Source organism: Nycticebus coucang, chromosome 4, assembly GCF_027406575.1.
Source record: "Nycticebus coucang isolate mNycCou1 chromosome 4, mNycCou1.pri, whole genome shotgun sequence".
Taxonomy (NCBI): Eukaryota; Metazoa; Chordata; class Mammalia; order Primates; family Lorisidae; genus Nycticebus; species Nycticebus coucang.
This window is the reverse complement of record NC_069783.1, coordinates 134654302-134666529: the sequence shown is the minus strand read 5'-3', so window position 1 is coordinate 134666529 and position 12228 is coordinate 134654302. Positions and strand designations below refer to the sequence as shown.

At 47.7% G+C, this 12228-nt stretch overlaps 1 protein-coding gene across 1 annotated transcript in view; it reads left to right on the top strand.

The window, feature by feature from the left end:
- Nucleotides 1–3575: 3575 nt before the first annotated feature.
- Nucleotides 3576–12228, top strand: part of SPECC1L (sperm antigen with calponin homology and coiled-coil domains 1 like) — a 182920-nt gene continuing 174267 nt past the window's right edge. The window contains exon 1 of the mRNA XM_053589819.1: nt 3576–3731. The gene's annotated coding sequence lies outside the window, so the exon portion shown is untranslated. The remainder of the gene's footprint in view (nt 3732–12228) is intronic.

Sequence of the window (12228 nt, the reverse complement as noted above, 5' to 3'; positions counted from 1 at the left end):
AGTTTGGTCGGGGCTGGGTTTGAACCCTACAGCCTCAGTGTATGTGGCTGGCGCCCTACCCACGGAGCTATGGGCGCCACCCCTCATCTTTTTGTTTTGTTTTTTGAGACTAGAGTCTCACTCTGTTGCCTTGACTAGAGTGCAGGGGTATCATCATAGGCCAACCTCAAACTCCTAAGGTCAAGCAATCCTTCTGCCTCAGCCTCTTAAGTAGCTGGGACTACAGGTGTGCTCCAGGACCACAGGCTAATTTTTCTATTGTGAGTAGAGACAGGGTCTCACTCTTGATGAGGCTGGTCTCATACTCTCAGCTCAAGCAATCCCCCTGCCTCAGCCTCCCAAAGTGCTGAGCTACAACACAGGGGAGAGACCTCATCTCTTATTTTATTTATTTATTTTTTGAGACAGACCCTTAAGCTGTCACCCTGGGTAGAGTGCTGTGGCGTCACAGCTCACAGCAACCTCCAACTCCTGGGCTTAAGCGATTCTCTTGCCTCAGCCTCCCAAGTAGCTGGGACTACAGGCAGCCGCCACAACGCCCGGCTATTTTTTGGTTGTAGTTGCCATTGTTGTTTGGCGGGCCCGGGCTGGATTCGAACCCGCCAGCTCTGGTATATGTGGCTGGCGCCTTAGCTGCTTGAGCTATAGGCGCCGAGCCAAGAGACCTTGTCTCTTAAAGAAAGAGAGAAAGAATGAGAATGAATCAGAGGGCGATTTCTCTTATTCTCTCTCTTATACACACACAGAAGGCTATGTGAATACGGAGTCAGCAAATAGAACAACGCAAGTGGAGGACTGAACAGGCTGGCAGCCTTCACAAGTTAGATGAAGCAAGAAATGTATTCTGGGGCGGCACCTGTGGCTCAGTCGGGAAGGCACCGGCCCCATATACCGAGGGTGACGGGTTCAAACCCGGCCCCGGCCAAACTGCAACCAAAAAATGGCCGGGCGTTGTGGCGGGTGCCTGTAGTCCCAGCTACTCGGGAGGCTGAGGCAAGAGAATCGCTTGAGCCCAGGAGTTGGAGGTTGCTGTGAGCTGTGTGAGGCCATGGCACTCTACGGAGGGCCATAAAGTGAGACTCTGTCTCTACAAAAAAAAAAAAAAAAAAAAAGAAATGTATTCTGGTTCAGAGGAAGAGGAAGCCCAGAGTGGCTGACACTTTGATGTTAAACTTTTAGCCTCTACAACTGTGAGATAACATATTTCTATTATTTTAGCCACCAAGGTTATGGTAATTTGTTACAGCAGCCCTAGGAAACGGATACAATATTATTATGATTCCATTTATTAGAAATTCAAATCAGTACCCACCTGCAGTCCCAGCTACTCAGGAGGCTGAAGCTGGAACATCTCTTCAGCCGAGGAGTTTGAAAGCAGCTTGAGCAACACAGCGAGATACCATCTCTCTAAAAAAAAAAAAAAAAAAAATTAAAAATTAGCCAGGTGTGCTGGTGTATGCCTGTAGTCCTAGCTACTCAGGAGGCTGAGGCCAGAGGATTGCTTGAGCCTGGGAGTTCCAGTTTGCAGTGAACTGTGATAGGGACTCTGCACAGCCCAACACAGGTGACAGAATAACAACCTATCTCAAAAACAAAAAGTGGGCAGCACCTGTGGCTCAGTCGGTAAGGCGCCGGCCCCATATACCAAGGGTGGCAGGTTCAAGCCCAACCCCGGCTGAACTGCAACCAAAAAAAAAAAAAAAAAATAGCCGGGCGTTGTGGTGGGCGCCTGTAGTCCCAGCTACTCGGGAGGCTGAGGCAAGAGAATCGCTTAAGCCCAGGAGTTGGAGGTTGCTGTGAGTTGTGTGATGCCATGGCACTCTACTGAGGGCCATAAAGTGAGACTCTGTCTCTACAAAAAAAAAAAAACAAAGTATCTTTTTTTTTAGACAAGAGTCTCACTTTGTCCCCTTGGGTATAGTGCTGTGGTGTTGCAGCTCACAGCAACCTCAATCTCTTGGGCACAAGTGATCCTCTTGTCTCAGCCTAAGTACCTGAGACTACAGCCACCTGCCACAACACCTGGCTATTTTTATTTTATTTTATTTATTTATTTTTTTGTAGTTTTTGGCTGGGGCTGGGTTTGAACCTGCCGCCGCCAGCATATGGGGCTGGTGCCCTACTCCTTTGAGCCACAGGTGCGCTCCTGGCTATTTTTAGAGATGGGGTCTCACTCTTGCTCAGGCTGGTCTGTAACTCCTGAGGTCAGGCAATCCACCCGCCTCAGCCTCCCAGAATGTTAGAAAAGGTATCTTTTAACAGCTGCTTAGCTTGTCAGGAGCAATGATGGTAGTTTCCTGGGACTAGACAATTCTGTTCTGTTTCTGCCACTTGGTAGGTGGATGGACCTGGGCTAGTGAAATAACCACTTTGAGCCTCATTTTATCCTCGTACGAAATTCTCAAAGGGCTGTTATGAGGATCCTGTTTTTAAAAATAGCCGAGCATTGTGGTGGGCACCTGTAGTCCCAGTACTTGGGAGGCTGAGGCAAGAAAATCACTTGAGCCCAAGAGTTGGAGCTTGCTGTGAGCTGTGATGTCACGGCACTCTACCCAGGGCGACATAGTGAGACTCTGTCTCAAAATAAAGACAAAAAAAAAGAAGAAAAAAAAGAAAAAGAAAAAAACAATCAAATGCTTAAACTCTCAAAACTCTCACAAAAAAAACAAACCAAGAAACAAAACAGCAAAAAACAACCAAACACTTGCCCTGGATGATTATAATGGCAAAGTCAGCAAACATTAGAATTTAACAAAGTCCTGATCTAATATATAATCTTCCAGAAAAAGAAAAAAATGGAATTCTCCATGACTCACTGTAAATTTAGTAACAAGCTTAATACGGACCAGATATGGACAGTACAAGGTGGCCAAAATGTAAACCGACTTCTCTTACGAACATATGTGCAAAAATACTAAATAAAATGTTAGCAAAAAGTCCGGCCTTGTATTAAAATATATCAAGTCCAAGTTGTTTTTCCTAGAAACCTAACATAATAAAAGAAAAACCTATTAAAGTAGGTCAACTGATCAAAGGAAAAAACCTGCATGATAATTGCAATGGGTTTCATTTGCGATGTAATAGAACTACTTTAACTCGACAAAGGATATTTAGCCATATACATAGATAGATTCACACGTGTGTGTGTTTGGTTGCTCACTTGTGTTTTTGTCTGCGTTCCCTGATACACTGGGAGTGCTGGGGGCAGGGCCCATTGTCTAGCTCATGCCCACCACAGTCCCTGGTACCCGGTAAATACGTGTGCATGAATGATGGACCTGTGAGCTCAGCATAGCCTTTGAGACTGCCAGACGCCACCGCGGGGCCTCCAGGAGCATCCAGCCTAGCTATGCTCCAGTACAAGACCTGACGCCTGCGCACAGGCAGCAGCCCAGGCTTCAAGAACGGCCGAGTGAGTGGAAGGGCACTTGCGCAACCCAGCGCCGGAGCGAAGCGAGCAGAGTGGTTAGGACGGTGAGCGCTTGCGCAGTGGTGAGATGTGGGCGCGGCCTGTATGGCGCCTGCGTAATCGGCCGCGGCGGGGAGCTGCGCGGTTAAGGGGCGGGCCGAGGGCGGGGGCCGCGAGGGAAGCAGGGCGGGCCGGGAGAACGGCGCCACGGGGTTGGCTGCTGCCCTGAGGCCGGACTCAACGGATCCCGGCCGCGCCACCGGGCGAGCTCGCCGCCCGGTCCCAGCCCGGAGCCAGCGAGCGAGCGATGCGGAGCCCCGCGGTAAGAGCCAGGGCCGGGTCCCCTCAGTATGCTCTGTTCATTTCGGCGCCGCCCGCGAGGCGCGGCCCGGGCGGCCCCGCAGACCCCGGCGCGCCCCGCGCCTGCGCCGTCCCGGTACTGGACCACCTTCCCTGCCCCCCCCTCGCACGTCTTGCGCCTGCGCCGTCCCCTCTCCTGGCTTCCCACTGGAGAGGCAACCCACAGCCTGCGTAGCATACCCCAGGGCTTTGCGAACTACCGTTCGCAGATTTTAGGGCCCGGCTGGTTCTGGGCCCCCTTGAGGGTCGCCGCGCTGCCGAGAGTAGGGGGTGCTTTTTCCACCCTAGCGCTTTGGTTTCCTGGTGATCTGGGAGAGGCCGGAGCGCCTACCTTAGCGCCCTGGTCCCCTCCCTCGGGCGGGACGGCGGTGCCCCGCGGTCCCGAGGACGCGGCTGGGGGAGTGCGGGCCGCGGGTGGAGGACCCGGGGCTTCCTGCGGGTGCTGGTCCTGCCGGGGTCCGCGTGCCACTTCGCTGGGACGTCAGCCAGAAGCAGGCGGACGGTCCTTTCCGCTTGAGACCTGGTTAATTGCATCAGGTTGGATGTGAATGGATAATCCAGTGCTTTGCTGAGGAAATTTTGCATTTCCAGCAATTTGGTAATTGTGTTAGCTTAAGCGGTTAAGTTTAAGAGGTCGTAGTTCAGTCTTGGGCAGGCTGCCCTGGAGGTGACTGGAAAGGAAATCAGTTACCAGGTAGTTCTCTTTACAGATCAAGCGAGAATTTACCCTATTTACAGATGCGGCAAGGATTCAAATGCAGGGAACCTTGGTTTGTCGATAATGTTCTTGACGATTTGTTCGAAAGTAGCAGGAAAGGCCAGGAAAAATTTCCCGTAAAATTGCTACCTAATTGCTAACAGGGAGAAATATTTTTGTTGTAGAAAGAGCGTCTCAAGTCACTGATAATGTTTCCTAAGTTAGCAACAGACATAAGATCCTTTAAAATAGGTTGCAGAACCCAGCGACATTTGCTGTCGCCCCGGAGCATGCATCTTGAGATGAAATCACAGCTCTGGGGCTTGTAGACAACAGCAGTCACTTCTGGTGGTTTGGGGAGGGAGTGCAAGTTTGCCAGTGTAAGTGACACCAAAAGGACTATAGGAATTTTTTCCCAATAATTAAAAACATGTTATAAAAATAACATATATATGTTATAAAATAGCCAAACCAACCCAGAGGGATGTATGGTGAAAGAAGTAGGATATTAATCCGGATAAAATTGTTTCTATAAAAAAATGGCTGATCCAGTAATTTTTTCCTCTGTAAAAATGTCTTTCTTTCCACTCTTGATTTAATTACACAAAGCAGAGTCTTTTAGGACTCATCAACTTCAGGTAGCTAGAAAATGCTTTGTAATGCTTGTCTGTGGATACTCCAGGTATGGAGAGATATTTTTGACATTTATTTTCAGTAAGAAACTGGAAAGCTTTATCACTGTGCACTTTGGCAGCAGTCCAAATATATGAGTGTCAAGTATAGTTAGCTAGTGAGTGGAGAATAATTATAGTAGTTGTGGTTAAAGTGAAGGTTTATTAAAACTTCTATTTCAAACTTGAACTTTAGGCTGGGTGTGGTGGCTTCTGCCTGTAATCCTAGCACTCTGGGAGGTCCGGGTGGGTGGATTGCTAGAGCTCACCAGTTCTAGACCAGCCTGAGCAAGAGTGAGACCCTTGTTTCTACTAAAAACTGAAAATCTGACGGGGCGCTCTGTTGGGGACCTGTATACCCAGCTAGTTGGGAGGCTGAGGCAAGAGTATTGCTTGAGCCCAAGATACTGAGGTTGCTGTGAGCTGTGATGGTGCCATGGCACTCTACTCAGGGTGACAGAGTGAGACTCTGTCTCAAGAAAAAAAAAAAACAACCCACAAACTTTTAGGGTGGGTATCTGTAGTGCGTCGCCTTAAGATGTGATTTCTCTGAAGCATTAGTTTTCCTTATAACTGATTTGATTCTGAACATCTTACATTTCAAACCAGTCAAGTGATAGTAATATCAAAATTTCTTTTAGGACTGGGTTTTCATAGTACGTAAGACTCACAGCCAGGCATGGTGGTGTATACCTGTAGTCCTTGCTCCTCCAGAGGCTGAGGCAGGACGGTTGCTTTATGTGTGCCCAAGAGTCTGAGGCTGCAGTAAACTATGATCACACCACTATATTCTAGCCTTGATGGTAGAGGGATGCATTATCTCTCTCTTTTTTTTTTAAAGACAGAGTCTCACTTTGTTGCCCTCGGTAGAGTGCTGTGGCATCACAGCTTACAGCAACCTCCATCTCTTGGGCTTAGGCGATTCTCTTGCCTCAGCCTCCTGAGTAGCTGGGATTACAGGTGCTCGCCATAACACCGGCTGTTTTGTTGTTGTTGGTGTTGTTGTTGCAGTTTGGCCCAGGGCCAGGTTTGAACCTGCCACCCTCCGTATATGGGGCCGGCTCCCTACTCACTGAGCCACAGGTGCCACCCTGCATTATTTCTTAAAAAAAAAAAAATCTTACTCATATAATCCTATATAATCTTAGCTCCTAGTGCTCTGGGAGGCTGAGGTGGAAGGATCACTTGAGTTTAGGAGTTAAAAACCAGCCTGAGAAAAAGTGAGGCCCCTTCTCTACCGAAAATGGAAAAAATTAGCCAGGTGTTGTGGTAGGTGCCTATAGTCCCAGATCTTCTGGAGGCTGAGGTAGGAGGACTGCTTGAACCTAGGAGTTTGAGGCTGTGAGCTCATCTGACCCGAAGGTACTCTAGTCTGGGCAACAGGGTGAGACTGTCTCAAAAATAAAAAAAGGAAAAAAAAAAAGTAAGACTTACCATGTAACCATATCCATATGTAAAACCATGTGACTGACTTGTACATAGCATACTACTCAAACTGCCTAGCTCAGTAAAGGAACAGTGGTCAGGATATCAGGAGGCTGGAGAAATGCTCTTTCTTTATGGCTTTGCGAAAGTCAGTTTTCCTTTCTGGACCTTCATTTTCCCAGCTGTAAAATTCAGAGGGTTGGAAAGAAGCTTGAGGTACTAATTTTAACACTTAATTTTATTTATTTATTTTTTTGTGGTTTTTGGCCAGGGCTGGGTTTGAACCCGCCACCTCCAGCATATGGGACCGGCGCCCTACTCCTTGAGCCACAGGCGCTGCCCTTAACACTTAATTTGAACACCTCATTTACAGAATCTACAGAAGTAGAATTTCATGTCTCATCAATTCCATGCCATTGTTTGTGGCCCCTTCTTAAAGATGGGAGGTGTAGGTGTTCTTGTAAAGTTTTTGAGAATGAATCTTTGGAGACTTTGTAGTCAGGTCCCTGAAATGGAGTGGTAAGTGGGCATTAGTGTAATGAGAAAAACAAGGTTAATATTGGCAGTTTTCATAAAACTAAATTTGCTCCAATTAAAGGGCTGTCCTTTCTTGAAGTCTATTTTCTTGGAGTTAATTTTTTTTTTCTTGAGCTAGGGTCTTACTCTGTTGCCTGGAGTGCATCGGCACAATCATATAGCTCACTGCAACCTCTGACTCCTGAGCTCCAGGGATCCTCCCACCTTAGCCTCCTGAGTAGCTGGGACTATAGGCATGAGCCACCACCTCCAACCCAAATATAAATTATTTCTCTAAAAGGCCTTTTATCACAGTCCACTGAGAAATTTGCTGTTAAGTTTACCTGGCATTAAAGATGTTATTCTGATTGTCCTTTACTAGGTCCTCTTTTCCTGGGTATAAAAGGTCAGGAGATTTTTTGTGTGTATGGAGTGCCAGTAAAATAAGCCCAGGCAGTGAAATTCCTGCTGGTGGTTTGAATTGTTAGTACTGAATAGACTAGCTGCGAGGGAAACTACCTCATGGGGTTCTCCCAGTGTAGAAGTCTTAACCTTGTCACCTCAGTCTTTTGCTGTGAAACAACATGAGCATCAGAAACTGGGCTGCAATGGCTCTGTGCCTGTAGCTCAGAGGCTAGGGCACCAGCCACATACACTGGAGCTGGCGAGTTCAGATCTAGCCCGAGTCTGCCAAACAACAGTGACAACTACAACCAAAAAATAGCCAGGTGTTGTGGCGGGCACCTGTAATCCCAGCTACTTGGGAGGCTGAGGCAAGAGAATTGCTTAAGCCCAAGAGTCTGAGGTCGCTGTGAGCTGTGACACTACAGCACTACCCAGGGTGACATAATGAGACTCTGTCTCAAAACAAACCAAAAAAAAGAAACTGGACTGCAAGTATGAATTTTGGGTATGCTGAGGGGTGGGGGTGTGGGGGGTCTGAACTATTCCAAAGTGACTGTAACAGATGATCTCTGTGACTGTGAAGCCTTTAAACTTTATGGTAGTCTGCTGTTTTTTTGTTTTTTTTTTTTTTGTAGAGACACAGTCTCACTTTGTGGCCCTCAGTAGAGTTCCGTGGCCTCACACAGCTCACAGCAACCTCCAACTCCTGGGCTTAAGCGATTCTCTTGCCTCAGCCTCCCAAGTAGCTGGGACTACAGGCGCCCGCCACAACGCCCAGCTATTTTTTGGTTGCAGTTCAGCCGGGGTCCAGGTTTGAACCCGCCACCCTCAGTATATGGGGCCGGCGCCTTACCGACTGAGCCACAGGTGCCGCCCATAGTCTGCTGTTAATCCCAAATAAATTTAGAATTGTAATAATATTCTTTTTTTTTTTTTTTTTTTACATAGTCTCAAGCTGTCGCCATAGTGACATCATACCTCACAGCAGTCCCCTACTCTTGGGCTCAAGGGGTCGTCCTCTTGCCTCAGGGTTTTTTTTTGTTGTTGTTATTTTATTTATTGACATAAATTTGTCACCCTTGGTAGAGTGCTGTGGTGTCACAGCTCACAGCAACCTCAAACTCTTGTGCTCCAGTGATTTTCTTGTCTTAGCCTCCCGAGTAGTTGGTACTACAGGCGCCTGCCACAACGCCTGACTATTTTTAGAGGTGGGGGTCTTGCTCTTGCTCTGGCTGGTCTCGAACCTGTGAGCTCAGGCAGTCTACTCACCTCAGCCTCCCAGAGTGCTAGGATTACAGGTGTGAGCCACTGCGCCTAGCTGTAACATTCTTTAAAGAAGTGCAGTGTGGGCGATGCCTGTGGCTCAGTGGGTAGAGTGCCGGCCCCATATACGGAGGGTGGTGGGTTCAAACCCTGCCTCAGCCAAATTGCAACAAAAAAATAGCTGGGTGTTGTGGCGGGTGCCCAGCTACTTGGGAGGCTGAGGCAAGAGAATCGCCTAAGCCCAGGAGTTGGAGGATGCTGTGAGCTGTGTGACCCTTGGCATTCTACTGAGGGTGGTAAAGTGAGACTCTGTCTCTACAAAAAAAAAAAAAAAAAGAAAGAAAAAAAGAATTGCAATGTATCAAAGAGTGAAGTTTTTTTTTTTTTTGCAGTTTTTGGCGGGGGCTGGGTTTGAACCTGCCACCTCCGGCATATGGGGCCACCCCTGGCATATGGGGCTACCCCTTTGAGCCACAGGCACCGCCCAAAGAGTGAATTTTTTAAAGTATCTTGAATTGAAATTAATAACGTGGTCTCTAGTTCTTCATAATATACATACTAATTCCGAGGACTGATGGATTGCTCTCGGTCACCTCTGAGTTCTCCACGTTTGGTGGATGATTGTATAACGCCATAAATGATGTATATCATTTATATAAATAATTGTATAGCCCCATAAAGAAAATCTGCCCATGAGAGAAGAGTGAAGATTTTTTCCTGATCTTTTCTCAGATCTTCATTGTGTTAATCCTTCCTTCTTTTTTTCTGTCTCTCTCTCCCTTTCTCTCTCTCTCTTTCATCTAAAGGTTACTTCTGCCTCTGTCTTTCTAAACTATTAATCCATTTACAGTCACTCTACCATTGCTCCCGCTGCCTTGGTAATGGAGGACATTTCGACCCTGAGCTCTGCACTCCTCCCTCCTCCTCTGGGTGGGTGCCTCATGGGGCTGTACTGAGCAGCTCTTGAAATCAATCTCTCTACTCTGCTGTCTCCCTATGCTGGAATATTCTCCTCTCATTTCATTGGATCATCACCTTCAAAACTCCGCTCAGACATTACTTTACCCAGAAGGCTTCCCTGGTCCTCCAGTCTCCTGCAGACTTGTCGAGCACTCTGTGCTCAGAGGATTTGGCATACTGCATCTTTTCTGCTTCCTCCGCCGGACAGTGACACCACGGGTGCATAACAGGGTGTGCGGCTTGGTGGAAAGTTACTGAATCTGCGGGGTGCTGGAACAGTGCTAGGCGTTTCAGTGTTCCAGAGGGAGTGGACTGCTTAGTCCTTGCCCTTCAGGAGCTTTCACTCCTCCTTCCACTTTCTCTTGGGCCACTGGTTGTGAGACACCTCCCAGTAGTATACATCAGCTTTCAACGTCCATTTCATTGACTCTTAGCATCTAATTCAAGTCTTACTTCCTGAAGGAGGGGACTCTCACTGACGTCCATTTTGTCACCCAAAAGTGGACATTGTCTTTGTTCCAAACTCTGGAAGGAATGTGCATTTGGTACAGATTACTTCCCTTTTTTTCTTTTGTATGCCTTTTTTTTTTTAAGTTTGATATGTTTGGACAGGAAGGGTTTAAGAGATTAAGATATTAAATTTCAAGTTTATCTATTGCGCATATAGCCTAAGGAGAACAAATGTTAAAGAGGAAAAATACTGGGCGGCGCCTGTGGCTCAGTGAGTAGGGCGCCGGCCCCATATACCGAGGGTGGCGGGTTCAAACCCAGCCCCGGCCAAACTGCAACCCAAAAAAAAAAAATAGCCGGGCGTTGTGGCGGGAGCCTGTAGTCCCAGCTACTCGGGAGGCTGAGGCAAGAGAATCTCTTAAGCCCAGGAGTTGGAGGTTGCTGTGAGCTGTGTGAGGCCACGGCACTCTACCGAGGGCCATAAAGTGAGACTCTGTCTCTACAAAAAAAAAAAAAAAAGGAGGAAAAATACTTTGCTTCCAAAAAGAAAACTCATTATTAAAGTTTTTTTTGTTTATTTTTTTGAGACAGAGTTTTACTCTGTCATCAGGAGTAGAGTGCTCTGGCAGCAGTTTAGCTCACAGCAACACAACTCCTGGGTTCCAGTGATCCTCCTGCGTCAATCTCCTGAGTAGCTGGGACCATAGGCCTTGCCACAGCACCCGGCTAATTTTTTGTTTTTAGTAGGACTGAGTCGGTCTTGTGCTCAGGTTGATCTTGAACTTCTGAGCTCAAGGGTTCCTTCAGTTTTGTCCTCCCAGGGTGCTAACATTGTAGGTATGAGCCACTATACCCTGCCTTAAACATTTTCTTTTTTTTTTTTTTTTTTTTTTTTTTTTTTGTAGAGACAGAGTCTCACTGTACCGCCCTCGGGTAGAGTGCCGTGGCATCACACGGCTCACAGCAACCTCTAACTCCTGGGCTTCCGCGATTCTCTTGCCTCAGCCTCCCTAGTAGCTGGGACTACAGGCGCCCGCCACAACGCCCGGCTATTTTTTTTTTTTTGTTGTTGCAGTTTGACCGGGGCTGGGTTTGAACCCGCCACCCTCGGCATGTGGGGCCGGCGCCCTACTCGCTGAGCCACAGGCGCCGCCCTTTCTTTTTTTTTTTAAAGCACTGAGGATACCTAAGAGAAAATAAAGGCCCTGGTTGGAAAGGCTCAGGAAAGAGGCATGCAAAGAAACTGACAGCATTGTTAAGATTTGTCAAGGAACACCTGTTAACAGGCATGGTGGTGCCAGCCTTTAGTCCTAGAGCTACTTGGGAGGCTGAGATGGGAGGATTACTTGAGCCCAGGAGTTTTAGTCAAGCCTGGGCAACACAGCAAGACCCTTATCTCTAAGAAAATGTATACATGCATGTTTTAAAAATTATAAAGAAAAAGAAATACCTGTTAAAAATTAAAACTGTTGGCTCAGTGCCTGTGGCCAAGCAGCTAAGGCTCCAGCCACATACACCAGAGCTGGTGTGTGCAAATCCAGCCCGGGCCCGTCAAACAACAATGACAGTTGCAACCAAAAAATAGCCGGTGTTGGGTGGCGCCTGTGGCTCAGTGAGTAGAGCGCCAGCCCCATATACTTAGGGCGGTGGGTTCAAACCCAGCCCCGGCTGAATGGCAACAAAAAAATAGCTGGGCGTTGTGGCGGGCGCCTGTAGTCCCAGCTGCTCGGGAGGCTGAGGCGGGAGAATTGCGGAAGCCCAAGAGCTGGAGGTTGCTGTGAGTCCTGTGATGTCCTGGCACTCTACCGAGGGTGGTAAAGTGAGACTGTCTCTACCAAAAAAAAAAAAAAATAGCCGGTGTTGTGGCAGGCGCCTGTAGTCCTCGCTACTTGGAAGGTGGAGGCAGGAGAATCACATGAGCCCAGGAGTTGGAGGTTGCTGTGAGCTGTGATGCCATGACACTTCACCCAGGGGCACAGCTTGAGGCTCTGTCTCAAAAAAAAAAATTAAAACTGTCCCGTTCTTCCTTTTACCCTTCTTGTGGTTCTTGGGGAAAATCCCAACTAAGCCAT